This window comes from Rhinoderma darwinii, chromosome 5 (genome assembly GCF_050947455.1).
Source record: "Rhinoderma darwinii isolate aRhiDar2 chromosome 5, aRhiDar2.hap1, whole genome shotgun sequence".
NCBI lineage: Eukaryota > Metazoa > Chordata > Amphibia > Anura > Rhinodermatidae > Rhinoderma > Rhinoderma darwinii.
Genome location: NC_134691.1, coordinates 21,857,963 through 21,869,480, shown reverse-complemented (window position 1 = coordinate 21,869,480; position 11,518 = coordinate 21,857,963).

Genomic DNA, 11,518 nt, shown 5'->3' with positions numbered 1-11,518 from the left:
ACCAGATTTTGCAGCCCCTATCTGCTATTGCAGCAGATCGGCGCTGCAATGTAGATTACAGTAACGTTTTTATTTTTAAAAAACGAGCATTTTTGGCCAAGTTATGACCATTTTCGTATTTATGCAAATGAGGCTTGCAAAAGTCCAAGTGGGCGTGTTGAAAAGTAAAAGTACAACTGGGCGTGTATTATGTGCGTACATCGGGGCGTGTTTACTACTTTTACTAGCTGGGCGTTCTGATGAGAAGTATCATCCACTTCTCTTCACAACGCCCAGCTTCTGGCAGTGCAGATCTGTGACGTCACTCACAGGTCCTGCATCGTGTCGGCACCAGAGGCTACAGTTGATTCTGCAGCAGCATCAGCGTTTGCAGGTAAGTAGCTACATCGACTTACCTGCAAACGCCGATGCTGCTGCAGAATCATCTGTAGCCTCTGGTGCCGATGTGTCCTCGCTCGTCTGACACGATGCAGGACCTGTGAGTGACGACACAGCGTGATCTCTGGAGAACACGCTGTGTCTGCACTGCCAGAAGCTGGGCGTTGTGAAGAGAAGTGGATGATAGTTCTCATCAGAACGCCCAGCTAGTAAAAGTAGTAAACACGCCCCGATGTACGCACATAATACACGCCCACTTGGACTTTTACTGTAAACACGCCCAGTTGTACTTTTACTTTTCAACACGCCCAGTTGTACTTTTGCAAGCCTCATTTGCATAAATACGAAAATGGTCATAACTTGGCCAAAAATGCTCGTTTTTTAAAAAATAAAAACGTTACTGTAATCTACATTGCAGCGCCGATCTGCTGCAATAGCAGATAGGGGCTGCAAAATCTGGTGACAGAGCCTCTTTAATGACCAGGCCATTTTTAAGTTTTTCCATCATCGCATTCCAAGAGCTATAACCTTTTTATTTTTGCGTTGACATAGCTGTATAAGGTCTTGTTTTTTGCGGGACAAATTGTATTTTTTAATGGCACCATTTTGGGGGACATATTATTTATTGATTAACTTTTATTAACTTTTATTTGGGGGGAAATAGAAAAAAACCTGAAATTTCGCCACCCTTTTTTGCGTCTTAAATCTACGCCGTTTACCGTGTGATATAAATAACACAATAACTTTAATCAGCGGGTTGTTACGATTGCAACGATACCAAATTTGTATAGTTTTTGTATGTTTTACTACTTTTACACAGTAAAAACGCTTTTTTTTCAAAATTATTTGTTTTTGTGTCACCATATTTGAAGAGCCGTAACGTTTTTATTTTTTCGCCGATGCAGTTGTATGAGGCCTTTTTTTTTGCGGGACGACTTGTAGTTTTTATTGGTACCATTTTGGAGTAGATGCGACTTTTTGATCACTTATCACATTTTTTTAAAATCAGTGTTCACAGAAAACAGCAATTTTTCCATAGTTTTTTATTACATTTTTTACGGCGTTCACCGTGCGGGTTAAATAATGTAATAGATTTATAGTCGGGGTCGTTACGGACGCGGCGATACCAAATATGTGTAACTTTTTAACTTTATTTAGTTTTTTTAATAGTAAAGCATTTTGTAAGGGGAAAAGCTGGGTTTTTCATTTTTTTTCACATTTTTTTTTAAATTAACTTTATTAAACTTTTTTTTCACTTTTTTACTAGTCCCATTAGGGGACTATAATATGCGATTCTGCGATCGCATTTATAATACACTGCAATACTTTTGTATTGCAGTGTATTACTGCCTGTCCTTTTAACACGGACAGGCATCTGCTAGGTCATGCCTCCGGCATGATCTAGCAGGCATTCACTCCAGGCATTCACTCCAGGCAGACCTGGGGGCCTTTATTAGACCCCCAGCTGCCATTAGAGACAGAGACACTCGGCGATCGTATTGCCGGGTGTCGGTGGGAGAGAGAGGGAGCTCCCTCCCTCTCTCCAAAACCACTCAGATGCGGTGCTCGCTATTGAGCACCGCATCTGAGGGTTTAAACGGGTGAGATCGATACTAATATTGATCTCATCTGGCAGAGCAGGGACGCCCCCAGCCCTCAGCTGCCTCTAGCAGCTGAGAGCAGGGAGATTTGACAGCTCCCTGCTCTGTTAACTTATTCCGATGCCGCGACGTAAAAAGACTATGGCATCGGAATAAGGCCCGTTAGTGACCGACGAAGAAACACTATGGGGCGGTCACTAACGGGTTAAATTATATTTGAGTCTTCCATCGGATGTTTACGTCAGGAAGATCGGGGCCCGGGTGGTGCATGGGCCTCGCAGGGGTATTTTAAAAAAGATGGAAAGGATACCAGGAAATTTTGGGCAATTGAACTTTACTAGGCCGGTATTAGTAGCACACCCGGCTAAAGCAGGAAAATCGACACTTCTCAATATGAGAGGTTCAGTCTCTTTACATATGGCAGTTCAGGCTGGCGGTTGATGGCTGGCTGGCTTTCACTTGTCTGGACAGAGCCAAGGGCACTTCTATATGATACAGAGCATGCGCCGGCAATTTCAGCCCTATTAGGCGGCAACTGGCGGCACTGCATTTGCTGACTTCCACTCACCAAAGCTGACGCATGTGGGAACGCACCCGGCTGTAACCTGTCACTGCTCACGTGACTCTTGCACACTACGGGTAGGCTCCTAATAGGCTCCTAATAGTCAGCCGCAACATGCGGGGGGACCCACAGACTTAAGGTCCTTTTACACGGGACATTTATTGGGCAGACAAACGTTCATATGAACCCTTGTTCCCAATCACTGCCGTCTTGTAAACAGGGCAACGATCAGCTGATGAACGAGCAAATCTCGTATTGTATCGTTGTTGGCAGCACATCTCTCTATGTAAAAATGATGTAGATGTGTTGGATCGAGCGATCATAGTAAAGGAGCAAACGTGCACCGATCAAGAAGCTGTCTCGTTGATTGGCGCTCGTTTTCACGTCCCATATCGGGCCGTGTAATAGGAACTTTAGGCTCAACATCAGTGTCTGTCGCTTGTACAGCATCTCCACATATTCCTCTCCAGCTTCTCTTGCAGTGACTCTCTCTCTCTATCTTTTTCTCATTCTCTGCAGCCAGGTTCCTAATCTTCCACCCGAACACTGAACACAGCTTGGCAAGAATACCGCCGTTATAAATATTAAGCACTGGCCCCGGCATCAGGACTCTGCGTATCCACGATGCGACGCACTGGCGCTATTATGGCATAGCAGAAATTTAGCAAAGATGGCATGATCCATACCATACATGCTGGCGCCAAATCAATTTAGTTCACCAGCGAGCCCACCATCATTTTGCTTCACCTGCCAGAAACAGACATAATGTTAGAGTGCAATAAACGAAAAACAGAACAATGGGCTGGACAGGACGTATACGTACCTCTGTATAGGTTTTTTTCCATGCTATATAGCAAAATAACAAGTATGACTGGTGGCCAACAAGACTTTCCTTTGGCATATGTTGGGTGCATAGGGCCATATGGATACTATGGAGCTTTCCCGGTGCATACACCCAATGCCGTTTACAAACGAAATGTGAACAGAGTCTTATACTTAAAGGGGAGGACAACAGCAAAAATCAGATAGGCCTCCTATCCTGGTCTTGGTTTATTCAATTTCTTCACCCTCATGCAAATGCAAAATACGTCGGAAATTACGGAGCTGTTTTCAGGCGAAAATAGCTCCTGAATTTCAGACGTTTTTGCAAGTACTCACGTTTTTCGCGGCATCCATTACGGACGTAATTGGAGCTGTTTTTCAATAGTCAATGAAAAACGGCTCCAAAAACGTCCAAAGAAATGACATGCACTTCTTTGACGCGGGAGTCTTTATGCGCGCCGTCTTTTGACAGTGACGCGTAAAATTACACCTTGTCTGTACAGAACATCGTAACAGCCATTGCAAGCAATGGACAGATGTTTGCAGGCGTAATGGAGCCGTCTTTTCAGGCGTAATTCGAGGTGTTAAACGCCTGAATTACGTCTGGAAATAGGCCGTGTGAACATATCCTAACTTATCATACAGTAGGAGCAGAACAACGAAAATGACCACAGTGACATCTGTTGCATGATGGACACCAACGGCGCCTGATGGACTCTATTGACTATAATACTGTTCGTTGTGTTTCTGTCATGGTGTTCGAGTTGTACTTTATTGCTGGCCTATAAAACCCTATTATATCTAGGTCGGATCTGATAATTGGACAAAAATTAACATTGTTGAGCAAGTGGGTATAATGGGAGCACCGGAGCGCTTCTAGAGGGGAGGAGAAATGATGACGCAGCAAAGTGGGACATTGGAGCTCTGTTGTGGAAGCAATGAGGGAGAAGAAGCATCCACCCTCTCAACCCCTTTTTGCTGGTTGTGGTGGATGAGGGAAAATGGGTAATATTTGTTCGCCTTTTGTTGGCAGTGTTTTATAAATAAAAGTGACAAAGAGATTTAACTATATAGCAGAAGATAAATAATGAGGCAAAATAAGTTGTAGAAAAAGAAAAAGATAAAAGGAAGACAACAATGAAAAATAAAAAAATGTTAGACAGCAAAAAACATAGAGGTTATGTGATTATTTTTGGTCACTGTATCGGTGACTCTTGGTATTGGTGTTTGATAACTGTGGAGATATGCGTTCGGTGTCCACATGATTGTATTGAAGAGGGATTGTGTATTTTTTAAGGCAGGTTGGTAGGCAGCTGTGGAATGTATATGTAAGAGGCAGAGGGGAAGCCTGAGCACATGCCCACCCAGGCCCAAGGCTTGGGTGGGGCATAAAGGCGACACCAACCATTAATTTGCTTTCCACTGTATTGCTTGGTGAGAATGGTCAGAAGTTGAGGCCGTCGCTCTTTTTGAAAAGTACAGGTTAAAAATTTTAATGCTGTGAAAATTTTAATGAAATAACGCCTTGGCCTCCTTTTCCCATATATGTTGTGTTAATTAATTATTGTACGAAAGTAATGAGGATGTTGTTTTACGTAAGGAACCTTGACCAATGCGGGAACATGACGTTTTCTGGTGATCAAAAGCACTTAATATCACAGGAAATGTTCTGACATCTTGGTAAATCTCCATGTAATTGAGATGCCACGGATGACGTACACTGTGTAAGGGATCAGCGGGGAAAACATCTACTTGTCTATAATCGCCCTACACTGTTTTGACTGCGCGCAGCCTTTACAGAAATTTACATTTATTTTAGAATAAAATTAATTAAAAATACAATTACGAAAGTCCAAGGGGCCCCACAGATTGCAACACAGTACAAGGGCTAATGCACGCATCTGTATTAGGGCTCCTATTTAAGTACCTCTATTGTACCTCTGTATGTCTTCGATTTCATATTGAGGCATATATAGGGCTTTTTTAATTCAGAATTCAATAGAAATAAAATTGTGCCATATTAAATTTTCCGCCAAGAAGCAATCTTCCAAAGGGAACAATAAATACTTCTGTAATATGGGGCACTGCAGCAGCATAGAGAGCAGGGCAGGAGTGAGGTAGGCACGTGCCTAGGGCGGCAATAAACTTGAAATCTAGGGAGTGAAATTTATGAAAAAAAACCTCTAATTTTTGTTCCAGCCATAGTAGGTTTGGTAATACAGGGCAGTTGTCGATCTCTTCTCTTGGGGACTGGGCGCTAATTTGAAGTCTTTGCCTTGGGCGCTAAAAAAGCTTCTGGCTTGTCGGATAATTAGGGTAGTGAGGTAGATGCTCCGGGTGCTGGGGGAGGAGAGTCCTCCATCAAGCCATTCTACCTTGGCTACAACAGTTTAGATACAGGGCTAGCGCAGCAAACTGGAAATGTGCCCCCAATGAAGAAAAGTCTAGCTACGACTCTGCACAGAGTATCTACAACTGAATGGTAGGGAGCAGTATGGATTCCATTTGCAAGCTCCTAGCATATGACTCTGCTGTGTGCATAAGCCTTTACCATGGACGATTGCTGTAGAGGTTAATATATATATATATATATATATATATATATATATATATATATATATATATTTTTTTTTTTTTATTTTTTATTTTTTTTTGTTTCATATTCCCACAATCCTTTGCTGTTTTCATTATAATCTGACAAGTCTAGGCAAATCCATTTACCATGACAGGTAATGGCAGGTATAGTAGGATACGGTGATATAAAAACTCTCCATATACTCTGCTATGTGGTGTGTTTTCATATTATTAATATTTTTATGAATTTTATGTCCATGACGGGCGTCATACTTGTGTGATTAATCACCTGCAGGTGTCGGGCTTCCAATTTCAATATATTATACAGTCTGGAGATGAGTCTTTTCTTGGAGGTACAGTACATCTGTGTTTCCTTGTGGTTTTCATACAAATAACGAAGAAGGCCACTTAAAGTTTTCCTAAAATTAATATGAATTTAACCTATTCCCTCCCCTGCACTATATGTACATGTATAACAGAGCAAGTCGTTTGTTAACGTGAATTTCCAATATGTATGGCTCAGTGATCTCGTGGGCACAGAAGTGTCCGCACAACATTAGTGGGAGCGGCATTTTTATGATTGATAGCCAATGTCTTTAGGCTTCACACAAGTAGATTTTGATGCAATTTTGGGTACAGTTTATTTTTTATTTTTCAAAACCAATGGTGGATACACAAGGAAGGAAAAGTATGAAGGGAGGACTTACAGGTCAAGTCTCTTTTGTACCCATTCCTGTGTTTGGCTAAAGAAACTGCACCAAAACTGCGTGAGTGAATTTTTGCCCCCCAAATCACTGCAAAACTTTTTCAAGGGCATGGTTCATATAAAAGGGCATGGAAAATATATTTACACCCCCTATATTAATATCCTGACCCCAGACCAGACCCCCTATATTAATATTAGACAGCAGGCCTGACCCCTAAAATAATTTCAGACACCAGACCTCCTAAATATTTTCATGGTTTCCACGGTCCGTGCATGGCCCAGGAGCCTGGACCGCAGAAAGAACGGGCAAGCCTTATTACAGCCGTGTTCTGCGGTCCGGGCTCATTGAAAATAATAGACGCGGCCAAGTGCACGGCCCGCAATTTGCGGGCAACTCGCGGGTGACACTCTGACACTCTCCGAAAATCACGGCCGTGCACATGGCTACGGTCGTGTTCATGAGGCCTAATACTTTTAGAGCTCAGTTCAGTCAAAAAATATAAATTTAGACCCCAGACCGGACTACAGTATATACTTGCCTTCCTCGCTCCCGGCTCTTGGTCAGCTCCGGGGCCGCTGCACTGGATCCTGATGTTGCCCAGAGACGGGACGAGTATGGTCTGTATACAGGCCCCTTTTTTTTGTTATATTTTTTCACTGCGTGAGAACTAATACATCACCGGGTGACCGTGTGAGGGAGGCTAAAAATAGGGTGACTCCCACTAAAAGCCCTAACAACATGTGGAGGTACAGAGCGGGGATAGTTATAGACAGTTATTATATGTATTTACATTCATTTGCATGCTATAAAATGAAATTCTAAATTCCTCCCTGACAAGGTTCTTTATATATTGCAGACATCACATGCAGATGAAAGGTCAGGCTGAATAAAGTCTACACTTGGTTTGCAGATAGAAATTTGATTGGTTCATTTCTGCAGGCACGTATATCTTGGCCTATTATGAGGAATATCTTCCCTGTGAACCTCGCGGCACTTTATTCCCCATCATGGAGCGGTTAGCGCTTTGTTTTTACAGTAACATACTTTTGTTGCATTTTAAGCAGCCGTTCAATAACTATTAAGTTAAAAAACACTGGGGGACATGAACGCTTTGTAGGTAAGAATCGAATCTAGCATTTAGAAAAGGATGTGCAGGATTTGTGCAGTTTTTCCTTCTTTATAGTAAGAAAACAGCTTTTCATGGTGAAATATTTAAGGGTACGTGCGGGTGGGCACACATCTCCTAAATATCACTGAAGTAGCATTGCTGAACTAATCAAATACATGCCTGGGTACATATCATTAATAAGTGTCACTTAAAACGTTAACTTTAATATTCAGTAGATCATTTAACCCCTTAACGACCGCCGTATAGCCTTTTGACGGCGGCACTTCAGAAGAGCTTTTCCCGCATCGGACGGGATTTCCTGAAGCCCGGGCTGTTGCTGACAGCCTCGGGCTTCAGGGCAACGATCGGAGACCACTAGCAGTGGTCTCCGATCATATTTAACCCCTTTGATGTGGCGCTCAATAACGAGCGCCACATCTAAGTGGTTTTGGAGGGAGGGGGCTCCCTCTCTCACCTCACTGGCATCCCACGATGCAATCGCGGGGTGTCAATGGTTTCTATGGAAGCCTGGGGGCCTGACAAAGGCCCCCAGGGCTGCCTCTAGTGATTGCCTGTTAGGCCAGAGTCATGGCCTAACAGATGCCTGTCAGTCTTACACTGACAGGCAATAATAAACGCGGTCAAAAGATCACACAGTAAAGTCCCCTAGAGGGACTTAAAAAAAAGTTAAAAAGGTTTAATATAGTTTGAAATAAATAAATAAAAAGTCCCAAATAAAAAAAATATAAAAACCCATTTTTTACACTTACAAAATTCTTTATTATGAAAATAAGTAAACAGCTACTCATATTTGGTATCGCCGCGTCCGTAATGACCCTAACTATTAAACAATTACATTATTTAACCCGCACTGTGAATGCTGTAAAAAAATGAAATAAAAAAACAATGCCAGAATTGCTGTTTTCTGTTCATCCTGCCTTCAAAAAGATTTGATAAAAAGTGATCAAATAGTCGCATATACTCCAAAATTGTAACAATAAAAACTACAAGCCGTCGCGCCAAAAAAACCAAAACATCTGCATCGGCGGAAAAATAAAAAAGTTATGGCTCTTCAAATATGGAGATACAAAAACAAATAATTTAGAGAAAAGTGTGTTTTTACTGTGTAAAAATAGTAAAACATAAAAAAAACCTATATAAATATGGTAACGCTGTAATCGTAATGATCCGCTGAATAAAGTTGTTATTTATACCACACGGTAAACGGCGTAAATTTAAGACGTAAAAAAGTATGGTGAAATTTCCATTTTTTTTACTCTACCCCACCAAAAAGTCAATAAATAGTTAATCAATAAATTATTTGTACCCCAAAGTGGTGCTATTAAAAAATTCAACTTGTCCCGCAAAAAAATACCTCAAATTGGCCATAAACATGCAATCAGTGGTGCAACAGAGATGACCAAAGATAAGAAAGGAATTTCCAAGTTTAATGGGCCAATAATTTGGCTAGTTAAAAATCAGGATCTGGGTACACAGCGTGACATCCTGTTAGTGTAAGGAAAAATTGTGATGATGGTTGAAAGCCTACGCGTTTCAGACGCTGCGAGCGTCCTTAATCATGGCTGAAGCTGACTGACTGAAGTAAGGAGACTGCCATATATACTTCCGTTTACATGTGTTTGTCGTTAGCCCTAATTATATTCCCGTATGTTTGGTCCGTAGCACTATCGGTAAGTGACCCTGTTATTAGATGTTGATGCATTAACTATAAAGTTTAAATGGGAAGAAGTTCGGATATTCAGAAAAGGTCAACTATTTAAGAGTGGTGTATTCATTCAGACTTAGTTCTATGTATAGCTGTCATGATCGTATTTGCTGGAACTGTCATTCTGAACGATGTCCGGGTTAGAGGGTCAGTTGTAACCTTGCTTGCGTTCCACAGAGCATAGCAACGCTGGACCGCATTACCGGAAGCTGCATCGCCAGCGGCGAAGAGTCAAGAGGAACCCTGCAGTCCGATCGTGAGTAGAGAATGTATATATATAAAAGTATAAATGTGTATTGACTGAGTAGATACTATAAATTTTGTTGAATTTAGAACTTGATTGGTAATGTTATTATGTAGATGCCAACTACGGGCGATCTGTTTATTCCAACAGACCTCTACTTAATTTTTGTACTTGTGTGTTGAGGGAAATTTGATGGCAAAATAAATTAAAAAAAATAAAAAATAGATTTTTGGTCAAGCGTGTTGATTCATGGATTTGTCTAAAGCAAATGAGGATTAATGTATATGTGTACATGCTTGATTAGAACAGTCAGCTATAGGTATGGAATTCTTATGATGAAGTAAAAGCGGAACATATATGTGAAAATAAGACAGAGAGTGAAAAAACGAACGAACAACCTAAGTGACAAAATTTAAATAAAACTTTGAGTGTTTTGACATAGTGACTTTAAAACGATGTGATGTGTAATAAGCACATAACATACACGCCACATGTTTAAAAGGATGTGAACTTTGACAGAAATACATTATCCGTAAATGGACAAATATTACATTGGATTTGTCGGATTACAAATAGTAGTTGAATAGAACTATTTTATACGTGCCAGTAAGTTATTAATATCCCATTGGGAATGTATAAATTTTGTTGATATTGGAAACAAGACATGTATCCAAATTATGGCTCTGTTGTCTCAACGCAAGATGTAGTAATGATTTAAAGTTCATGTGAATGAATATATAATTTAGATGATATGGATCCTGCCATAGTTGTTACAGATTTGATCCCAGGGCTGTGACTGGCTTTTTAGTAATGAAGATTTAAGTCATGTCTAATATTGAGGCCATTGGGAGAACGTGTGTTCAATTTAAAAATCCAGTGAGCCTCACGTTGATAGATTTTGTATTGTAGGTCCCCTCCTCTTTTTGGTAAATGGACTTTTTCAATAGCATAACATTTATGGTTCAATCTTTTTATTGATATTTTTTCAAACAAACACAAAAGGAACAAATATGATCAATAACCACATATTTCCATATACATAAACTGAAAAAGTATAATGTTGAATTATTGGAATATAAAATTCTGTGTCAATACTTTGATAATTGATCAAAAGAACATATACCGATCAGGTGTATTCACCCCTCATCAGCATTAACAACAAAATAAAATAAACATAACATTTCAAGTATACTCAATAGGTCTTTTCTTCAAGAATTTCTTGTTTTAATTACAGAGTCGTATCACATCAATTCTCATGTTTTTGTACAGTGCGGATTGTTTTTCCACTCGTCCCATATCCCTGAAAAAGTAGTAAATTTGTCTGAACCATACATAAGGATCTTTTCATATGTATATGTGTCATTAACAGATGAAATGACTTCCGCGCATGTGGGAATGGAAGAAGATTTCCAATATCTTGTCACTACCGTCTTAGCGATGATCAAAATTTTACATATGAGTATCCTCAATCTGGGCGGTATCACATGGATATCTAACAATAGCAATGCCATTTGTGGAGAATTAGAGACCACTTGATTGGTCAATGAAGAAATCAAACCGAAGATATCTTGCCAGTATGTTGTCAACCTTGGGCATTTCCATAGAATATGAAGCAGAGTACCTCTCTCTCCACATCCTCTCCAACATCTACAGGAGGAATTGGGATATATCCTACTTAGACGTTCAGGTGTATAGTACCATCTTAGCATAGTTTTCATTGCTGCTTCATAATGAGAGCTACATTGTACTGATTTATTAATCCAACTAAAAGCTCTTGTCCACTGTTCAGGAGTAAA